The sequence below is a fragment of the Drosophila takahashii genome, unplaced genomic scaffold (assembly GCF_030179915.1).
Source record: "Drosophila takahashii strain IR98-3 E-12201 unplaced genomic scaffold, DtakHiC1v2 scaffold_184, whole genome shotgun sequence".
Lineage (NCBI taxonomy): Eukaryota > Metazoa > Arthropoda > Insecta > Diptera > Drosophilidae > Drosophila > Drosophila takahashii.
In genome coordinates, this window is record NW_027221682.1 from 20,210 (window position 1) to 44,883 (window position 24,674).

Consider the following 24,674-nt stretch of genomic DNA (forward strand, 5'->3'; position numbering starts at 1 on the left):
TTATTCCATATCCATACTAGAACTTATTATTTCTTTAATATCCATATAACTCAATATTTTTTCATATCCATACTAGAACTTATCATTTTTCCCATATTCATATAACTCATTTTTCCATATCCATACTAGAACTCTGTATTCTTTTCCATATCCATATAACTCATTTTTTTTTCATATCCATACTAGAAATTATTATTTTTCCCATATCCACATAACTCATTTTTTTCATATCCATACTAGAACTTGTTATTTTTCCCATATCCATATAACTCATTTTTTTCATATCCATACTAGAACTTAATATTATTTTCATATCCATATAACTCATGTTTGGACTTGGAATATTTTTATACACGTCACTAATAGGATGACGATTCAATCATCTATTTTAAGAGGAACATTGACTTGCATATGTCTCTTACTTGCATGTTCGGACTTAGAATATTTTTATACACGTCACTAATAGGATGACGATTCAGTTGGCTACCTTAAGAGGTACATATACTTGCATATGTCTCTTACTTGTATGTTCGGACTTAGAATATTTTTATACGCGTCACTAATAGGATGACGATTCAGTTGGCTACCTTAAGAGGTACATATACTTGCATATGTCTCTTATTTGCATGTTCGGACTTAGAATATTTGTATACGCGTCACTAATAGGATGACGATTCAGTTGGCTACCTTAAGAGGTACATATACTTGCATATGTCTCTTACTTGTATGTTCGGACTTAGAATATTTGTATACACGTCACTAATAGGATGACGATTCAGTTGGCTACCTTAAGAAGTACATATACTTGCATATGTCTCTTATTTGCATGTTCGGACTTAGAATATTTTTATACGCGTCACTAATAGGATGACGATACATATGGCTACCATTGTTAAATATATTTAAATAAAATTTATTTAAATATAATTATTATTTTATATATATATATTTTATATATATATATATATATTCTGACTTAAAAAAGCCAAACAAAATAAACACAATTAAATTTATGTTTATTATCGAATCATCAAGCAAAGGATAAGCTTCAGTGGATCGCAGTATGGCAGCTGCTCAACCACTTACAACACCTTGCCTGTTACAAAAGTCGTTTACAATTGATTCTAGGCTTTGTCATTGTATTAAATAATGCTTTTATATGTAACTAGCGCGGCATCAGGTGATCGAAGATCCTCCCAATTTACTATGTTACAAATTACATTGGCATCACATCCATTGTCGTTTATAAAGTAAATTATAAACTTTAAATGGTTTAGAAGCCATACAATGCAAATTGCCCCTTATTTATCATTGCAGTCCAGCACGGATACGACCTTAGAGGCGTTCAGGCATAATCCAACGGACGTAGCGTCATACCACTGTTCGCTCGAACAAGTATTGTGCCATTGGTCCGTACCTGCGGTTCCTCTCGTACTACGCAGGAATGCTGTCGCAACAACGTTTTGTCATTAGTAGGGTAAAACTAACCTGTCTCACGACGGTCTAAACCCAGCTCACGTTCCCTTGCATGGGTGAACAATCCAACGCTTGGTGAATTTTGCTTCACAATGATAGGAAGAGCCGACATCGAAGGATCAAAAAGCGACGTCGCTATGAACGCTTGGCCGCCACAAGCCAGTTATCCCTATGGTAACTTTTCTGACACCTCTTGTTAAAAACTCTTTAAACCAAAAGGATCGATAGGCCGAGCTTTTGCTGTCCCTGTGTGTACTGAACACCGAGATCAAGTCAGCATTTGCCCTTTTGCTCTATGTGTGGTTTCTGTCCGCACTGAGCTGGCCTTGGGACACCTCCGTTATTATTTGAGAGATGTACCGCCCCAGTCAAACTCCCTACCTGGCAATGTCCTTGAATTGGATCATACCTGAGTAATTGGAGTTATACCAAATTTTCAAATCAAAAATACATAAATGCACCGTTTTATTAAAGAATTTGTTTGCGATTATATAACAAACTCGTGATACTTTGATCAAGAAGCTTGCATCAAAACCCAATACCATAAGATATAATAAATATATCCGTATAATGGCTAGGAAATGATACACGTTCCATTTAATCAAGTAAGTAAGGAAACAATAAGAGTAGTGGTATTTCATTGACGATACCAAACCGAAGTCTAATATCTCCCACTTATTCTACACCTCTTATGTCTCCTTACACTGCCAGATTAGAGTCAAGCTCAAAAGGGTCTTCTTTCCCCGCTAATTATTCCAAGCCCGTTCCCTTGGCTGTGGTTTCGCTAGATAGTAGATAGGGACAGTAGGAATCTCGTTAATCCATTCATGCGCGTCACTAATTAGATGACGAGGCATTTGGCTACCTTAAGAGAGTCATAGTTACTCCCGCCGTTGACCCGCGCTTACTTGAATTTCTTCACTTTGACATTCAGAGCACTGGGCAGAAATCACATTGTGTCAACACCCGCTAGGGCCATCACAATGCTTTGTTTTAATTAGACAGTCGGATTCCCCAAGTCCGTGCCAGTTCTGAATTGATTGTTAATTGATAATCGTTATAATTAATAAGAACTAATTGGTTTGACCCAATTAGTATTCTTAAAAATTTTAGCAAGAAAGTTCCACAATTGGCTACGTAACTAACTATCCGGGGAACAAGTAACTAACATAAATGCTAGAAACTCTATTTACCCAGAACGAGCACATAAACCATGTTATTGTTTCCCAATCAAGCCCGACTATCTCAATCTTCAGAGCCAATCCTTATCCCGAAGTTACGGATCTAATTTGCCGACTTCCCTTACCTACATTATTCTATCGACTAGAGACTCTTCACCTTGGAGACCAGCTGCGGATATTGGTACGGCCTGTTGAGAAGTTTGCGTGTCCCCACCATAAATTTTCAAGGTCCGAGGAGAAAATATCGACACAACAGTATATGTCATGCTCTTCTAGCCCATCTACCATATCTCTCTGCGAAAGACTTCCATGGTAGTACGGCTATAAAACAGAAAAGAAAACTCTTCCGATATCTCTCGACGGCTTCTTTATGGTCGTTCCTGTTGCCAGGATGAGCACGAGGCCCATATTTAATAACAAACGGATACTCAACAGGTTACGGAATTGGAACCGTATTCCCTTTCGTTCAAAATTATTCAAGTATATTATATTAGCTTGATTTGTATATATTGCGTTTTTGGTTTTACTTGAAAATTTTCGGCTTTCGCCTTGAACTTAGGACCGACTAACTCGTGATCAACCACTGTTCACACGAAACCCTTCTCCACTTCAGTCCTCCAAGGTCTCATTCGATTATTTGCTACTACCACCAAGATCTGTACCAATGGCAGCTCCATGCAGGCTTACGCCAAACACTTCTACGCATACCATTGTACCTTCCTACTCACTAAAGTTTCAAAATTTATATCACAAGTAATATAAATCATCTACTTTAGCGGTAATGTATAGGTATACAACTTAAGCGCCATCCATTTTAAGGGCTAGTTGCTTCGGCAGGTGAGTTGTTACACACTCCTTAGCGGATTTCGACTTCCATGATCACCGTCCTGCTGTTTTAAGCAACCAACGCCTTTCATGGTATCTGCATGAGTTGTTAATTTGGGCACCGTAACATTACGTTTGGTTCATCCCACAGCGCCAGTTCTGCTTACCAAAAGTGGCCCACTGGGCACATTATATCATAACCTTAAACTTCATATCAAGAAAGTTAAGGTTCTTACCCATTTAAAGTTTGAGAATAGGTTAAGATCGTTTCGACCCTAAGGCCTCTAATCATTCGCTTTACCAGATAAGATTATTTTATATAATATTAAAATGCACCAGCTATCCTGAGGGAAACTTCGGAAGGAACCAGCTACTAGATGGTTCGATTGGTCTTTCGCCCCTATACTCAATTCTGACAATCGATTTGCACGTCAGAACTGTTTCGGTCTTCCATCAGGGTTTCCCCTGACTTCAACCTGATCAAGTATAGTTCACCATCTTTCGGGTCACAGCATATATGCTCAAGGTACGTTCCAGTTAGAGGCATAAATAATATAAATATCATTATACATAACTATATAGAACGCCCCGGGATTGTGTTAATTAGCTATAAATAGTTAAAAAACTAATCCCATTATTAGTCAAGTTAATTACGCTATTAGGTTTATATCCCAATAACTTGCACATATGTTAGACTCCTTGGTCCGTGTTTCAAGACGGGTCCCGAAGGTATCCTGAATCTTTCGCATTGTTAATCCTACAAGTGCATATAATAAACACAAAAATCAATGATAATCATGCCATTATATAATTCCGAAAAATTAACGCACTGTATTCATATAAATCTATCAGCACTTTATCAAATTAATAACATTTATTCTGTGTTAAAATGCAAGCAATTTAATTTGAATAAACTATAAGTTATATTTTATGATAAATTTGGTATGCTAATAGATTACAATGTCCTTATATGGAAAAAATGCACACTATTATCATAATATTGTTTAAATATTACAATTTTAATGATGAATTTTCCATAACGGATATTCAGGTTCATCGGGCTTAACCTCTAAGCAGTTTCACGTACTGTTTAACTCTCTATTCAGAGTTCTTTTCAACTTTCCCTCACGGTACTTGTTTACTATCGGTCTCATGGTTATATTTAGTTTTAGATGGAGTTTACCACCCACTTAGTGCTGCACTATCAAGCAACACGACTCTTTGGAAACATCATCTAGTAATCATTAACGTTATACGGGCCTGGCACCCTCTATGGGTAAATGGCCTCATTTAAGAAGGACTTAAATCGTTAATTTCTCATACTAGAATATTGACGCTCCATACACTGCATCTCACATTTGCCATATAGACAAAGTGACTTAGTGCTGAACTGATTTCTTTTCGCTCGCCGCTACTAAGAAAATCCTTGTTAGTTTCTTTTCCTCCCCTAATTAATATGCTTAAATTCAGGGGGTAGTCCCATATGAGTTGAGGTTGTATATAACTTTTATTTGCAATTAATTCTTTATATATAATGATAAAACATTTTATTAAATTCGTTTAAAGCTGACGTATATATATATTAATGGCATTTATTTGTAACGAATTAACGAAGAATAATAATATTGTCAACGTTTTTCATATTTCAAATCATTAATAAGAGACAATTCTAGATAATATTTTATGCTAGACATTTCTCAGTATTATTTGATTGAAAAAGAAAATATTCCTCTTCGTTTTTCTCAAAGTTTAATTACTATTGTGAGATAATGTTTTTCATATATTTGTTAATATTATGAATAAAATAATTAAATTATTTTTATCCAATAATATACCATATGCTTATAAAATTTTATTATAAAATTTGTATAAACAACTTAATTAGCATAGTCTTACAACCCTCAACCATATGTAGTCCAAGCAGCACTATAAAATTAATTAAAGTACATAACAGCATGGACTGCGATATGCGTTCAAAATGTCGATGTTCATGTGTCCTGCAGTTCACACGATGACGCACAGTTTGCTGCGTTCTTCATCGACCCATGAGCCGAGTGATCCACCGCTTAGAGTTTTATAATATTGGTTTTAAATTTGGTCAAATATGTTTTTATTGAAAGAAATTAAAAATACACCATTTTACTGGCATATATCAATTCCTTCAATAAATGTATTTATATACCTAAAATAAATGCTGCGAAATGTCTTAGTTTTATATAAACAATATATATCAAAGTATTATTTGTAATGGCATTTGTTTGTTAATATATATTGATAATTTTATATAAAACATTAACCTGAAACCAGGTACAACATTGTATATTTTAGGTTGTTGCATTATCCAATGTATGATCATCATCAAATTAGTTGGCCAATACATCTCGCAACGCGTGTATATTATGGTCCATATACACACAAAAGTTTATAATAAATATATAAAATATATTTTATTATATTAATAATTCGATTTGCTTGTTCGAATTTTATGTTTGTTTCTATTTAATTTATTTGTAATAATATTATATTATTACAATATTTCGATTTGCTTGTTCGAAATTTATTTGATCTTTTACTTTTAAGATCATATTTTTGGTATAATTATTATTATAATTATTATGTATATATATATATATATTGGTAATTTGTATTAAATTTGTATTAACAAATTTTTTTATTAACGGTAAGGATATTATACAATAATGATCCTTCCGCAGGTTCACCTACGGAAACCTTGTTACGACTTTTACTTCCTCTAAATAATCAAGTTCGGTCAACTTTTGCGAAACAACCGTAACACACAAGGCGTCACAGTGATCACGTCCGGAGACCTCACTAAATAATTCAATCGGTAGTAGCGACGGGCGGTGTGTACAAAGGGCAGGGACGTAATCAATGCGAGTTAATGACTCACACTTACTGGGAATTCCAAGTTCATGTGAACAGTTTCAGTTCACAATCCCAAGCATGAAAGTGGTTCAGCGGTTTACCCGGACCTCTCGGTCTAGGAAATACACGTTGATACTTTCATTGTAGCGCGCGTGCAGCCCAGGACATCTAAGGGCATCACAGACCTGTTATTGCTCAATCTCATTATTGCTAGACGCAATTTGTCCATTTAAGAAGCTAGTGTCCTTATAATGGGACAAACCAACAGGTACGGCTCCACTTATATAAACACATTCAAACACAATAAACATTTTACTGCCACCATGAATGAAGGCTATATAAGCTTCAACACCATAATCCTGAAGATATCTATTTAATATATTTGAGTCTCGTTCGTTATCGGAATTAACCAGACAAATCACTCCACGAACTAAGAACGGCCATGCACCACCACCCATAGATTCGAGAAAGAGCTATCAATCTGTCTTACACACTTATGTTCGGACCTGGTAAGTTTTCCCGTGTTGAGTCAAATTAAGCCGCAGGCTCCACTCCTGGTGGTGCCCTTCCGTCAATTCCTTTAAGTTTCAGCTTTGCAACCATACTTCCCCCGGAGCCCAACAGCTGAGGTTTCCGGGAAGAGACTGAGAGAGCCATAAAAGTAGCTACACCCAATTGCTAGCTGGCATCGTTTATGGTTAGAACTAGGGCGGTATCTGATCGCCTTCGAACCTCTAACTTTCGTTCTTGATTAATGAAAACATCTTTGGCAAATGCTTTCGCTTAAGTTAGTCTTACGACGGTCCAAGAATTTCACCTCTCGCGTCGTAATACTAATGCCCCCAAACTGCTTCTATTAATCATTACCTCTTGATCTGAAAACCAATGAAAGCAGAACAGAGGTCTTATTTCATTATCCCATGCACAGAATATTCAGGCATTTGAAGCCTGCTTTAAGCACTCTAATTTGTTCAAAGTAATTGTACCGGCCCACAATAACACTCGTTTAAGAGCACTAATGCAGGTTTTTAAATAGGAGGAACATATGAAAAAATACAAGTATTTAAACACATATAAGAACTCCACCGGTAATACGCTTACATACATAAAGGTATAGTACTAACCACAATTGTAAGTTGTACTACCCGTATGAAGCACAAGTTCAACTACGAACGTTTTAACCGCAACAACTTTAATATACGCTATTGGAGCTGGAATTACCGCGGCTGCTGGCACCAGACTTGCCCTCCAATTGGTCCTTGTTAAAGGATTTAAAGTGTACTCATTCCAATTACAGGGCCTCGGATATGAGTCCTGTATTGTTATTTTTCGTCACTACCTCCCCGAGCTGGGAGTGGGTAATTTACGCGCCTGCTGCCTTCCTTAGATGTGGTAGCCGTTTCTCAGGCTCCCTCTCCGGAATCGAACCCTGATTCCCCGTTACCCGTTGCAACCATGGTAGTCCTAGATACTACCATCAAAAGTTGATAGGGCAGACATTTGAAAGATCTGTCGTCGGTACAAGACCATACGATCTGCATGTTATCTAGAGTTCAACCAATATAACGATCTTGCGATCGCTTGGTTTTAGCCTAATAAAAGCACATGTCCCATAAGGTTCATGTTTTAATTGCATGTATTAGCTCTAGAATTACCACAGTTATCCAAGTAACTGTTAACGATCTAAGGAACCATAACTGATATAATGAGCCTTTTGCGGTTTCACTTTTAATTCGTGTGTACTTAGACATGCATGGCTTAATCTTTGAGACAAGCATATAACTACTGGCAGGATCAACCAGAATAATGTTTTCGTTCATATTTCATTCATATTTTTTGAATAGAAATTAGTAATATAAATATAATAGATTTTATTTCCATTTTATATGTTCGGTTTTTCTTAAATATTGATTTTAATTCAATATTTTTTTTTTGCTTTGTGAAATAATTCTATTTTAATTCGAATACGGCCATTTTTATATGGCATTCGTATACGTTCTTTAATTTTTACTTGTTTCGCCACTAATATAACAAGTTTATAATTGATGTTAAAGAAAAAGTACAACTTTTTTATAACACAATTTTCAATATATATTGTTCTTTCTATAAGTTTTTATTATATTATATATACATATTTCATTCTAAAATATCATTTTTGTTCAACATACATAATTATTGTATCCACACATGTACAATTTTTGTTTAACCAATATAAATATTGAGTTAAATCATTTGCATTTTGATGATAAATTTAAAATTTATCTTTTCCATATAACTCTCTGGTAATATATGATATAAAACCGAGCGCATATGAAATTATTTTGATCACTAATATTGCAATTATATTTTATTATAATGCTTTTTGTAAACACATTGTACCGGCAAGCGATACTCTGTGCCCAAACGACAGGGGATATAATAATTTAATATAAATTATCATATATACCTGCCACCAAAGATTAACGATAAAAGTCGGAAACAATTTGTTATTCTATATATAATAGAAACTTGACCTCTGTTTCACCTTATTATCATGGGTTTATAATATTAACCGCGTAGCCAAGTCTTAATTTCATTTAAGAAACAAATTTATACGGATAATATTTTGATTTTAATATATGTTGTTCTATTGATAACAAAAGTATATATTATAATATATTTTGTTCAATAGTAGATGGACTACTTACTGTACCATCCTTATTTTTTATTATTATTGATATACATTATATTGACAACAGCATATGATATTCATATGGTTTGTTCAATAATTAATTGGTGGACAACCACTGACCATCCTATAGTAGTTTTTGGCCACGACGTCTAAATATCGAAATTATTTAATTCCGTTTGCCACCCATACGATAGATATTAACTATCTATAATAATAATGTGTACGCATAAAATATTATATGTATATATATAGACCAACAGACAAGCACTTCACCCTATAGTAGTTTTTGGCCACGACGTCTATATATCGGGCATATTTAATTCTCTTTGCCACCCAACCAAAGATATTCACTTTTTTATATAAAGTATTATTTGATCATATTAATATAACCAATTATTTCTGCCATATTCATATAATTTCTTTATGAATTATTTTTTGGTCATATCCATATAATCTATATGCCGTATCCATATAATGAATACGGCATATCCATACAACTAGCCATATTTGTATGTCAATGTATATTTTATTATACATTTTTTTTCTTTATACATATAATATGGTATTTCCATATCGCTATAATTGAATTATATGTATAAGATATCATTTATATATAGCATTGCCAAAATAATATGATAAACATAAATTTTGAACAATACGGCCGGTCGGCGAGCACTGCCTCCCTATATATGTTTTTGGCCACGACGTCTAAATATTGGGTATTTTTCGTACTGCGGCCCCGGTGTATGTAAATTGGGCATATTTCGTACTGATGCCAACATATCTATATGACTCATTATTTTCTTCCATATCAATATAACTTCTTTTATTTCCATATTCAAGTAATTTCTTTATTTGCCATATCAATATAAAATATTTTTTGGTCATATTTATATAATCTATATGCCGTATCCATATAATGAATACGGCATATCCATACAACTAGCCATATTTGTATGTCAATGTATATTTTATTATACATTTTTTTTCTTTATACATATAATATGGTATTTCCATATCGCTATAATTGAATTATATGTATAAGATATCATTTATATATAGCATTGCCAAAATAATATGATAAACATAAATTTTGAACAATACGGCCGGTCGGCGAGCACTGCCTCCCTATATATGTTTTTGGCCACGACGTCTAAATATTGGGTATTTTTCGTACTGCGGCCCCGGTGTATGTAAATTGGGCATATTTCGTACTGATGCCAACATATCTATATGACTCATTATTTTCTTCCATATCAATATAACTTCTTTTATTTCCATATTCAAGTAATTTCTTTATTTGCCATATCAATATAAAATATTTTTTGGTCATATTTATATAATCTATATGCCGTATCCATATAATGAATACGGCATATCCATACAACTAGCCATATTTGTATGTCAATGTATATTTTATTATACATTTTTTTTCTTTATACATATAATATGGTATTTCCATATCGCTATAATTGAATTATATGTATAAGATATCATTTATATATAGCATTGCCAAAATAATATGAAAACATAAATTTTGAACAATACGGCCGGTCGGCGAGCACTGCCTCCCTATATATGTTTTTGGCCACGACGTCTAAATATTGGGTATTTTTCGTACTGCGGCCCCGGTGTATGTAAATTGGGCATATTTCGTACTGATGCCAACATATCTATATAACTATTTTTTGTTCTATATCTATATAATTATTTTATTCATATTAGAATTTAGTATTTATCCCATATCCATATAAATCATTATTTACCATATCAATATAAATAATATTTTTCCATATTCATACTAGAACTTATTATTTCTTTAATATTCATATAATCAATATTTTTTCATATCCATACTAGAACTTATTCTTTTTCCATATCCATACTAGAACTTATAAATTTTCCCATATTCATATAACTAATTTTTTTCATATCCATACTAGAACATTATATTTTTGCCATATCTCTACAACTCATTTTATTCCATATCCATACTAGAACTTATTATTTCTTAAATATCCATATAACTTAATATTTTTCCATATCCATACCAGAACTTTTTATTTTTCCCATATCCATAGAACTAATTTTTTTCATATCCATACTAGAACCTAATTTTCTTCCTATATCCATATAACTTATTATTTACTATTACAATATAATTAATTTTTTCCATATCCATACTAGAGCTTATTATCTCTTCAATATCCATAAAACTCAATATTTTTTCATATCCATACTAGAACTGATTATTTTTCCCATATCCATACTAGAACTCAGTATTCTTCCCATATCCATACTACAACTTAGTATTTTTCCCATATGCATATAACTCATTATTTAGCATATCAATATAACTAATTTTTTTCCATATCCATACTAGAACTTATTATTTCTTTAATATCCATATAACTCAATATTTTTTTATATCCATACTAGAACTTATTATTTTTCCCATATCCATACTAGAACTTATAAATTTTCCCATATTCATATAACTAATTTTTTCATATCCATACTAGAACATTAATTTTTTGCCATATCTATATAACTCATTTTATTCCATATCCATACTAGAACTTATTATTTCTTTAATATCCATATAACTCAATATTTTTTCATATCCATACTAGAACTTATCATTTTTCCCATATTCATATAACTCATTTTTCCATATCCATACTAGAACTCTGTATTCTTTTCCATATCCATATAACTCATTTTTTTTTCATATCCATACTAGAAATTATTATTTTTCCCATATCCACATAACTCATTTTTTCATATCCATACTAGAACTTGTTATTTTTCCCATATCCATATAACTCATTTTTTTCATATCCATACTAGAACTTAATATTATTTTCATATCCATATAACTCATGTTTGGACTTGGAATATTTTTATACACGTCACTAATAGGATGACGATTCAATCATCTATTTAAGAGGAACATTGACTTGCATATGTCTCTTACTTGCATGTTCGGACTTAGAATATTTTTATACACGTCACTAATAGGATGACGATTCAGTTGGCTACCTTAAGAGGTACATATACTTGCATATGTCTCTTACTTGTATGTTCGGACTTAGAATATTTTTATACGCGTCACTAATAGGATGACGATTCAGTTGGCTACCTTAAGAGGTACTATACTTGCATATGTCTCTTATTTGCATGTTCGGACTTAGAATATTTTTATACGCGTCACTAATAGGATGACGATTCAGTTGGCTACCTTAAGAGGTACATATACTTGCATATGTCTCTTACTTGTATGTTCGGACTTAGAATATTTGTATACACGTCACTAATAGGATGACGATTCAGTTGGCTACCTTAAGAAGTACATATACTTGCATATGTCTCTTATTTGCATGTTCGGACTTAGAATATTTTTATACGCGTCACTAATAGGATGACGATACATATGGCTACCATTGTTAAATATATTTAAATAAAATTTATTTAAATATAATTATTATTTTTTATATATATATTTTATATATATATATATTTCTGACTTAAAAAAGCCAAACAAAATAAACACAATTAAATTTATGTTTATTATCGAATCATCAAGCAAAGGATAAGCTTCAGTGGATCGCAGTATGGCAGCTGCTCAACCACTTACAACACCTTGCCTGTTACAAAAGTCGTTTACAATTGATTCTAGGCTTTGTCATTGTATTAAATAATGCTTTTATATGTAACTAGCGCGGCATCAGGTGATCGAAGATCCTCCCAATTTACTATGTTACAAATTACATTGGCATCACATCCATTGTCGTTTATAAAGTAAATTATAAACTTTAAATGGTTTAGAAGCCATACAATGCAAATTGCCCCTTATTTATCATTGCAGTCCAGCACGGATACGACCTTAGAGGCGTTCAGGCATAATCCAACGGACGTAGCGTCATACCACTGTTCGCTCGAACAAGTATTGTGCCATTGGTCCGTACCTGCGGTTCCTCTCGTACTACGCAGGAATGCTGTCGCAACAACGTTTTGTCATTAGTAGGGTAAAACTAACCTGTCTCACGACGGTCTAAACCCAGCTCACGTTCCCTTGCATGGGTGAACAATCCAACGCTTGGTGAATTTTGCTTCACAATGATAGGAAGAGCCGACATCGAAGGATCAAAAAGCGACGTCGCTATGAACGCTTGGCCGCCACAAGCCAGTTATCCCTATGGTAACTTTTCTGACACCTCTTGTTAAAAACTCTTTAAACCAAAAGGATCGATAGGCCGAGCTTTTGCTGTCCCTGTGTGTACTGAACACCGAGATCAAGTCAGCATTTGCCCTTTTGCTCTATGTGTGGTTTCTGTCCGCACTGAGCTGGCCTTGGGACACCTCCGTTATTATTTGAGAGATGTACCGCCCCAGTCAAACTCCCTACCTGGCAATGTCCTTGAATTGGATCATACCTGAGTAATTGGAGTTATACCAAATTTTCAAATCAAAAATACATAAATGCACCGTTTTATTAAAGAATTTGTTTGCGATTATATAACAAACTCGTGATACTTTGATCAAGAAGCTTGCATCAAAACCCAATACCATAAGATATAATAAATATATCCGTATAATGGCTAGGAAATGATACACGTTCCATTTAATCAAGTAAGTAAGGAAACAATAAGAGTAGTGGTATTTCATTGACGATACCAAACCGAAGTCTAATATCTCCCACTTATTCTACACCTCTTATGTCTCCTTACACTGCCAGATTAGAGTCAAGCTCAAAAGGGTCTTCTTTCCCCGCTAATTATTCCAAGCCCGTTCCCTTGGCTGTGGTTTCGCTAGATAGTAGATAGGGACAGTAGGAATCTCGTTAATCCATTCATGCGCGTCACTAATTAGATGACGAGGCATTTGGCTACCTTAAGAGAGTCATAGTTACTCCCGCCGTTGACCCGCGCTTACTTGAATTTCTTCACTTTGACATTCAGAGCACTGGGCAGAAATCACATTGTGTCAACACCCGCTAGGGCCATCACAATGCTTTGTTTTAATTAGACAGTCGGATTCCCCAAGTCCGTGCCAGTTCTGAATTGATTGTTAATTGATAATCGTTATAATTAATAAGAACTAATTGGTTTGACCCAATTAGTATTCTTAAAAATTTTAGCAAGAAAGTTCCACAATTGGCTACGTAACTAACTATCCGGGGAACAAGTAACTAACATAAATGCTAGAAACTCTATTTACCCAGAACGAGCACATAAACCATGTTATTGTTTCCCAATCAAGCCCGACTATCTCAATCTTCAGAGCCAATCCTTATCCCGAAGTTACGGATCTAATTTGCCGACTTCCCTTACCTACATTATTCTATCGACTAGAGACTCTTCACCTTGGAGACCAGCTGCGGATATTGGTACGGCCTGTTGAGAAGTTTGCGTGTCCCCACCATAAATTTTCAAGGTCCGAGGAGAAAATATCGACACAACAGTATATGTCATGCTCTTCTAGCCCATCTACCATATCTCTCTGCGAAAGACTTCCATGGTAGTACGGCTATAAAACAGAAAAGAAAACTCTTCCGATATCTCTCGACGGCTTCTTTATGGTCGTTCCTGTTGCCAGGATGAGCACGAGGCCCATATTTAATAACAAACGGATACTCAACAGGTTACGGAATTGGAACCGTATTCCCTTTCGTTCAAAATTATTCAAGTATATTATATTAGCTTGATTTGTATATATTGCGTTTTTGGTTTACTTGAAAATTTTCGGCTTTCGCCTTGAACTTAGGACCGACTAACTCGTGATCAACCACTGTTCACACGAAACCCTTCTCCACTTCAGTCCTCCAAGGTCTCATTCGATTATTTGCTACTACCACCAAGATCTGTACCAATGGCAGCTCCATGCAGGCTTACGCCAAACACTTCTACGCATACCATTGTACCTTCCTACTCACTAAAGTTTCAAAATTTATATCACAAGTAATATAAATCATCTACTTTAGCGGTAATGTATAGGTATACAACTTAAGCGCCATCCATTTTAAGGGCTAGTTGCTTCGGCAGGTGAGTTGTTACACACTCCTTAGCGGATTTCGACTTCCATGATCACCGTCCTGCTGTTTTAAGCAACCAACGCCTTTCATGGTATCTGCATGAGTTGTTAATTTGGGCACCGTAACATTACGTTTGGTTCATCCCACAGCGCCAGTTCTGCTTACCAAAAGTGGCCCACTGGGCACATTATATCATAACCTTAAACTTCATATCAAGAAAGTTAAGGTTCTTACCCATTTAAAGTTTGAGAATAGGTTAAGATCGTTTCGACCCTAAGGCCTCTAATCATTCGCTTTACCAGATAAGATTATTTTATATAATATTAAAATGCACCAGCTATCCTGAGGGAAACTTCGGAAGGAACCAGCTACTAGATGGTTCGATTGGTCTTTCGCCCCTATACTCAATTCTGACAATCGATTTGCACGTCAGAACTGTTTCGGTCTTCCATCAGGGTTTCCCCTGACTTCAACCTGATCAAGTATAGTTCACCATCTTTCGGGTCACAGCATATATGCTCAAGGTACGTTCCAGTTAGAGGCATAAATAATATAAATATCATTATACATAACTATATAGAACGCCCCGGGATTGTGTTAATTAGCTATAAATAGTTAAAAAACTAATCCCATTATTAGTCAAGTTAATTACGCTATTAGGTTTATATCCCAATAACTTGCACATATGTTAGACTCCTTGGTCCGTGTTTCAAGACGGGTCCCGAAGGTATCCTGAATCTTTCGCATTGTTAATCCTACAAGTGCATATAATAAACACAAAAATCAATGATAATCATGCCATTATATAATTCCGAAAAATTAACGCACTGTATTCATATAAATCTATCAGCACTTTATCAAATTAATAACATTTATTCTGTGTTAAAATGCAAGCAATTTAATTTGAATAAACTATAAGTTATATTTTATGATAAATTTGGTATGCTAATAGATTACAATGTCCTTATATGGAAAAAATGCACACTATTATCATAATATTGTTTAAATATTACAATTTTAATGATGAATTTTCCATAACGGATATTCAGGTTCATCGGGCTTAACCTCTAAGCAGTTTCACGTACTGTTTAACTCTCTATTCAGAGTTCTTTTCAACTTTCCCTCACGGTACTTGTTTACTATCGGTCTCATGGTTATATTTAGTTTTAGATGGAGTTTACCACCCACTTAGTGCTGCACTATCAAGCAACACGACTCTTTGGAAACATCATCTAGTAATCATTAACGTTATACGGGCCTGGCACCCTCTATGGGTAAATGGCCTCATTTAAGAAGGACTTAAATCGTTAATTTCTCATACTAGAATATTGACGCTCCATACACTGCATCTCACATTTGCCATATAGACAAAGTGACTTAGTGCTGAACTGATTTCTTTTCGCTCGCCGCTACTAAGAAAATCCTTGTTAGTTTCTTTCCTCCCCTAATTAATATGCTTAAATTCAGGGGGTAGTCCCATATGAGTTGAGGTTGTATATAACTTTTATTTGCAATTAATTCTTTATATATAATGATAAAACATTTTATTAAATTCGTTTAAAGCTGACGTATATATATATTAATGGCATTTATTTGTAACGAATTAACGAAGAATAATAATATTGTCAACGTTTTTCATATTTCAAATCATTAATAAGAGACAATTCTAGATAATATTTTATGCTAGACATTTCTCAGTATTATTTGATTGAAAAAGAAAATATTCCTCTTCGTTTTTCTCAAAGTTTAATTACTATTGTGAGATAATGTTTTTCATATATTTGTTAATATTATGAATAAAATAATTAAATTATTTTTATCCAATAATATACCATATGCTTATAAAATTTTATTATAAAATTTGTATAAACAACTTAATTAGCATAGTCTTACAACCCTCAACCATATGTAGTCCAAGCAGCACTATAAAATTAATTAAAGTACATAACAGCATGGACTGCGATATGCGTTCAAAATGTCGATGTTCATGTGTCCTGCAGTTCACACGATGACGCACAGTTTGCTGCGTTCTTCATCGACCCATGAGCCGAGTGATCCACCGCTTAGAGTTTTATAATATTGGTTTTAAATTTGGTCAAATATGTTTTTATTGAAAGAAATTAAAAATACACCATTTTACTGGCATATATCAATTCCTTCAATAAATGTATTTATATACCTAAAATAAATGCTGCGAAATGTCTTAGTTTTATATAAACAATATATATCAAAGTATTATTTGTAATGGCATTTGTTTGTTAATATATATTGATAATTTTATATAAAACATTAACCTGAAACCAGGTACAACATTGTATATTTTAGGTTGTTGCATTATCCAATGTATGATCATCATCAAATTAGTTGGCCAATACATCTCGCAACGCGTGTATATTATGGTCCATATACACACAAAAGTTTATAATAAATATATAAAATATATTTTATTATATTAATAATTCGATTTGCTTGTTCGAATTTTATGTTTGTTTCTATTTAAATTATTTGTAATAATAATATTATATTATTACAATATATCGAGATGCTTGTTCGAAATTTATTTGATCTTTTACTTTTAAGATCATATTTTTGGTATAATTATTATTATAATTATTATGTATATATATATATATATTGGTAATTTGTATTAAATTTGTATTAACAAATTTTTTTATTAACGGTAAGGATATTATACAATAATGATCCTTCCGCAGGTTCACCTACGGAAACCTTGTTACGACTTTTACTTCCTCTAAATAATCAAGTTCGGTCAACTTTTGCGAAACAACCGTAACACACAAGGCGTCACAGTGATCACGTCCGGAGACCTCACTAAATAATTCAATCGGTAGTAGCGACGGGCGGTGTGTACAAAGGGCAGGGACGTAATCAATGCGAGTTAATGACTCACACTTACTGGGAATTCCAAGTTCATGTGAACAGTTTCAGTTCACAATCCCAAGCATGAAAGTGGTTCAGCGGTTTACCCGGACCTCTCGGTCTAGGAAATACACGTTGATACTTTCATTGTAGCGCGCGTGCAGCCCAGGACATCTAAGGGCATCACAGACCTGTTATTGCTCAATCTCATTATTGCTAGACGCAATTTGTCCATTTAAGAAGCTAGTGTCCTTATAATGGGACAAACCAACAGGTACGGCTCCACTTATATAAACACATTCAAACACAATAAACATTTTACTGCCACCATGAATGAAGGCTATATAAGCTTCAACACCATAATCCTGAAGATATCTATTTAATATATTTGAGTCTCGTTCGTTATCGGAATTAACCAGACAAATCACTCCACGAACTAAGAACGGCCATGCACCACCACCCATAGATTCGAGAAAGAGCTATCAATCTGTCTTACACACTTATGTTCGGACCTGGTAAGTTTTCCCGTGTTGAGTCAAATTAAGCCGCAGGCTCCACTCCTGGTGGTGCCCTTCCGTCAATTCCTTTAAGTTTCAGCTTTGCAACCATACTTCCCCCGGAGCCCAAAAGCTTTGGTTTCCCGGGAAGCGACTGAGAGAGCCATAAAAGTAGCTACACCCAATTGCTAGCTGGCATCGTTTATGGTTAGAACTAGGGCGGTATCTGATCGCCTTCGAACCTCTAACTTTCGTTCTTGATTAATGAAAACATCTTTGGCAAATGCTTTCGCTTAAGTTAGTCTTACGACGGTCCAAGAATTTCACCTCTCGCGTCGTAATACTAATGCCCCCAAACTGCTTCTATTAATCATTACCTCTTGATCTGAAAACCAATGAAAGCAGAACAGAGGTCTTATTTCATTATCCCATGCACAGAATATTCAGGCATTTGAAGCCTGCTTTAAGCACTCTAATTTGTTCAAAGTAATTGTACCGGCCCACAATAACACTCGTTTAAGAGCACTAATGCAGGTTTTTAAATAGGAGGAACATATGAAAAAATACAAGTATTTAAACACATATAAGAACTCCACCGGTAATACGCTTACATACATAAAGGTATAGTACTAACCACAATTGTAAGTTGTACTACCCGTATGAAGCACAAGTTCAACTACGAACGTTTTAACCGCAACAACTTTAATATACGCTATTGGAGCTGGAATTACCGCGGCTGCTGGCACCAGACTTGCCCTCCAATTGGTCCTTGTTAAAGGATTTAAAGTGTACTCATTCCAATTACAGGGCCTCGGATATGAGTCCTGTATTGTTATTTTTCGTCACTACCTCCCCGAGCTGGGAGTGGGTAATTTACGCGCCTGCTGCCTTCCTTAGATGTGGTAGCCGTTTCTCAGGCTCCCTCTCCGGAATCGAACCCTGATTCCCCGTTACCCGTTGCAACCATGGTAGTCCTAGATACTACCATCAAAAGTTGATAGGGCAGACATTTGAAAGATCTGTCGTCGGTACAAGACCATACGATCTGCATGTTATCTAGAGTTCAACCAATATAACGATCTTGCGATCGCTTGGTTTTAGCCTAATAAAAGCACATGTCCCATAAGGTTCATGTTTTAATTGCATGTATTAGCTCTAGAATTACCACAGTTATCCAAGTAACTGTTAACGATCTAAGGAACCATAACTGATATAATGAGCCTTTTGCGGTTTCACTTTTAATTCGTGTGTACTTAGACATGCATGGCTTAATCTTTGAGACAAGCATATAACTACTGGCAGGATCAACCAGAATAATGTTTTCGTTCATATTTCATTCATATTTTTTGAATATATATTAATATAATATAAATATAATAGATTTTATTTCCATTTTATATGTTCGGTTTTTCTTAAATATTGATTTTAATTCATATTTTTTTTTTGCTTTGTGAAATAATTCTATTTTAATTCGAATACGGCCATTTTTATATGGCATTCGTATACGTTCTTTAATTTTTACTTGTTTCGCCACTAATATAACAAGTTTATAATTGATGTTAAAGAAAAAGTACAACTTTTTTATAACACAATTTTCAATATATATTGTTCTTTCTATAAGTTTTTATTATATTATATATACATATTTCATTCTAAAATATCATTTTTGTTCAACATACATAATTATTGTATCCACACATGTACAATTTTTGTTTAACCAATATAAATATTGAGTTAAATCATTTGCATTTTGATGATAAATTTAAAATTTATCTTTTCCATATAACTCTCTGGTAATATATGATATAAAACCGAGCGCATATGAAATTATTTTGATCACTAATATTGCAATTATATTTTATTATAATGCTTTTTGTAAACACATTGTACCGGCAAGCGATACTCTGTGCCCAAACGACAGGGGATATAATAATTTAATATAAATTATCATATATACCTGCCACCAAAGATTAACGATAAAAGTCGGAAACAATTTGTTATTCTATATATAATAGAAACTTGACCTCTGTTTCACCTTATTATCATGGGTTTATAATATTAACCGCGTAGCCAAGTCTTAATTTCATTTAAGAAACAAATTTATACGGATAATATTTTGATTTTAATATATGTTGTTCTATTGATAACAAAAGTATATATTATAATATATTTTGTTCAATAGTAGATGGACTACTTACTGTACCATCCTTATTTTTATTATTATTGATATACATTATATTGACAACAGCATATGATATTCATATGGTTTGTTCAATAATTAATTGGTGGACAACCACTGACCATCCTATAGTAGTTTTTGGCCACGACGTCTAAATATCGAAATTATTTAATTCCGTTTGCCACCCATACGATAGATATTAACTATCTATAATAATAATGTGTACGCATAAAATATTATATGTATATATATAGACCAACAGACAAGCACTTCACCCTATAGTAGTTTTTGGCCACGACGTCTATATATCGGGCATATTTAATTCTCTTTGCCACCCAACCAAAGATATTCACTTTTTTATATAAAGTATTATTTGATCATATTAATATAACCAATTATTTCTGCCATATTCATATAATTTCTTTATGAATTATTTTTTGGTCATATCCATATAATCTATATGCCGTATCCATATAATGAATACGGCATATCCATACAACTAGCCATATTTGTATGTCAATGTATATTTTATTATACATTTTTTTTCTTTATACATATAATATGGTATTTCCATATCGCTATAATTGAATTATATGTATAAGATATCATTTATATATAGCATTGCCAAAATAATATGATAAACATAAATTTTGAACAATACGGCCGGTCGGCGAGCACTGCCTCCCTATATATGTTTTTGGCCACGACGTCTAAATATTGGGTATTTTTCGTACTGCGGCCCCGGTGTATGTAAATTGGGCATATTTCGTACTGATGCCAACATATCTATATGACTCATTATTTTCTTCCATATCAATATAACTTCTTTTATTTCCATATTCAAGTAATTTCTTTATTTGCCATATCAATATAAAATATTTTTTGGTCATATTTATATAATCTATATGCCGTATCCATATAATGAATACGGCATATCCATACAACTAGCCATATTTGTATGTCAATGTATATTTTATTATACATTTTTTTCTTTATACATATAATATGGTATTTCCATATCGCTATAATTGAATTATATGTATAAGATATCATTTATATATAGCATTGCCAAAATAATATGATAAACATAAATTTTGAACAATACGGCCGGTCGGCGAGCACTGCCTCCCTATATATGTTTTTGGCCACGACGTCTAAATATTGGGTATTTTTCGTACTGCGGCCCCGGTGTATGTAAATTGGGCATATTTCGTACTGATGCCAACATATCTATATGACTCATTATTTTCTTCCATATCAATATAACTTCTTTTATTTCCATATTCAAGTAATTTCTTTATTTGCCATATCAATATAAAATATTTTTTGGTCATATTTATATAATCTATATGCCGTATCCATATAATGAATACGGCATATCCATACATCTAGCCATATTTGTATGTCAAAGTATATTTTATTATACATTTTTTTTCTTTATACATATAATATGGTATTTCGATATCGCTATAATTGAATTATATGTATAAGATATCATTTATATATAGCATTGCCAAATAATATGATAAACATAAATTTTGAACAATACGGCCGGTCGGCGAGCACTGCCTCCCTATATATGTTTTTGGCCACGACGTCTAAATATTGGGTATTTTTCGTACTGCGGCCCCGGTGTATGTAAATTGGGCATATTTCGTACTGATGCCAACATATCTATATGACTCATTATTTTCTTCCATATCAATATAACTTCTTTATTTCCATATTCAAGTAATTTCTTTATTTGCCATATCAATATAAAATATTTTTGGTCATATTTATATAATCTATATGCCGTATCCATATAATGAATACGGCATATCCATACAACTCCATATTTGTATGTCAATGTATATTTTATTATACATTTTTTTTCTTTATACATATAATATGGTATTTCCATATCGCTATAATTGAATTATATGTATAAGATATCATTTATATATAGCATTGCCAAAATAATATGATAAACATAAATTTTGAACAATACGGCCGGTCGGCGAGCACTGCCTCCCTATATATGTTTTTGGCCACGACGTCTAAATATTGGGTATATTTCGTACTGCGGCCCCGGTGTATGTAAATTGCGCATATTTCTTACTGATGACAACATATCTATATGACTCATTATTTTCTTCCATATAAATATAACTTCTTTTATTTCCATATTCAAGTAATTTCTTTATTTGCCATATCAATATAAAATATTTTTTTGGTCATATTTATATAATCTATATGCCGTATCCATATAATGAATACGGCATATCCATACAACTAGCCATATTTGTATGTCAATGTATATTTTATTATACATTTTTTTTCTTTATACATATAATATGGTATTTCCATATCGCTATAATTGAATTATATGTATAAGATATCATTTATATATAGCATTGCCAAAATAATATGAAAACATAAATTTAGAACAATACTGCCGGTCGGCGAGCACTGCCTCCCTATATATGTTATTGGCCACGACGTCTAAATATTGGGTATTTTTCGTACTGCGGCCCGGTGTATGTAAATTGGGCATATTTCGTACTGATGCCACCATATCCATATAACTTATTTTTTTTGTTCTATATCTCTATATATTAATTTTTTTCCATACCATATACTATTAAAACTAATTTTTTCCATATCCATACTTGAACTTATTATTTTTCCCATATCCATATAACTCGTTTTTTCCATATCCACACTAGAATTTAGTATTTATCCCATATCCATATAAATCATTATTTACCATATCAATATAAATAATATTTTCCAATTTATACTAGAACTTATTATTTCTTTAATATTCATATAACTCAATATTTTTTCATATCCATACTAGAACTTATTCTTTTTCCCATATCCATACTAGAACTTATAAATTTTCCCATATTCATATAACTAATTTTTTTCATATCCATACTAGAACATTATATTTTTGCCATATCTATACAACTCATTTTATTCCATATCCATACTAGAACTTATTATTTCTTTAATATCCATATAACTTAATATTTTTCCATATCCATACCAGAACTTTTTATTTTTCCCATATCCATAGAACTAATTTTTTTCATATCCATACTAGAACCTAATTTTCTTCCTATATCCATATAACTTATTATTTACTATTACAATATAATTAATTTTTTCCATATCCATACTAGAGCTTATTATCTCTTCAATATCCATAAAACTCAATATTTTTTCATATCCATACTAGAACTGATTATTTTTCCCATATCCATACTAGAACTCAGTATTCTTCCCATATCCATACTACAACTTAGTATTTTTCCCATATGCATATAACTCATTATTTAGCATATCAATATAACTAATTTTTTCCATATCCATACTAGAACTTATTATTTCTTTAATATCCATATAACTCAATATTTTTTTATATCCATACTAGAACTTATTATTTTTCCCATATCCATACTAGAACTTATAAATTTTCCCATATTCATATAACTAATTTTTTTCATATCCATACTAGAACATTAAATTTTTTCCCATATCAATATAACTCATTTTATTCCATATCAATAGTAGAACTTATTATTTCTTTAATATCCATATAACTCAATATTTTTTCATATCCATACTAGAAACTTATTTTTTTTCCCATATTCATATAACTCATTTTTCCATATCCATACTAGAACTCTGTATTCTTTTCCATATCCATATAACTCATTTTTTTTTCATATCCATACTAGAAATTATTATTTTTCCCATATCCACATAACTCATTTTTTTCATATCCATACTAGAACTTGTTATTTTTCCCATATCCATATAACTCATTTTTTTTCATATCCATACTAGAACTTAATATTATTTTCATATCCATATAACTCATGTTGGACTTGGAATATTTTTATACACGTCACTAATAGGATGACGATTCAATCATCTATTTTAAGAGGAACATTGACTTGCATATGTCTCTTACTTGCATGTTCGGACTTAGAATATTTTTATACACGTCACTAATAGGATGACGATTCAGTTGGCTACCTTAAGAGGTACATAT

General features: G+C 32.9%; 6 non-coding genes across 6 annotated transcripts; all 6 read right to left on the bottom strand.

Moving 5' to 3' along the window:
* Positions 1–1,022: 1,022 nt before the first annotated feature.
* On the bottom strand, positions 1,023–4,979 carry LOC138914373 (large subunit ribosomal RNA). Its single transcript, XR_011420228.1, has one exon. It is a non-coding gene; the product is annotated as a large subunit ribosomal RNA (ribosomal RNA).
* Positions 4,980–5,377: 398 nt separating this feature from the next.
* On the bottom strand, positions 5,378–5,556 carry LOC138914376 (5.8S ribosomal RNA). Its single transcript, XR_011420232.1, has one exon. It is a non-coding gene; the product is annotated as a 5.8S ribosomal RNA (ribosomal RNA).
* A 623-nt stretch (positions 5,557–6,179) lies between these two features.
* Positions 6,180–8,173, bottom strand: LOC138914371 (small subunit ribosomal RNA). The gene has a single exon (XR_011420226.1). It is a non-coding gene; the product is annotated as a small subunit ribosomal RNA (ribosomal RNA).
* A 4,439-nt stretch (positions 8,174–12,612) lies between these two features.
* LOC138914374 (large subunit ribosomal RNA) lies at positions 12,613–16,567 on the bottom strand. Its single transcript, XR_011420229.1, has one exon. It is a non-coding gene; the product is annotated as a large subunit ribosomal RNA (ribosomal RNA).
* Positions 16,568–16,965: 398 nt separating this feature from the next.
* Positions 16,966–17,144, bottom strand: LOC138914377 (5.8S ribosomal RNA). Its single transcript, XR_011420233.1, has one exon. It is a non-coding gene; the product is annotated as a 5.8S ribosomal RNA (ribosomal RNA).
* Positions 17,145–17,770: 626 nt separating this feature from the next.
* LOC138914369 (small subunit ribosomal RNA) lies at positions 17,771–19,765 on the bottom strand. Its single transcript, XR_011420224.1, has one exon. It is a non-coding gene; the product is annotated as a small subunit ribosomal RNA (ribosomal RNA).
* Positions 19,766–24,674: the final 4,909 nt, after the last annotated feature.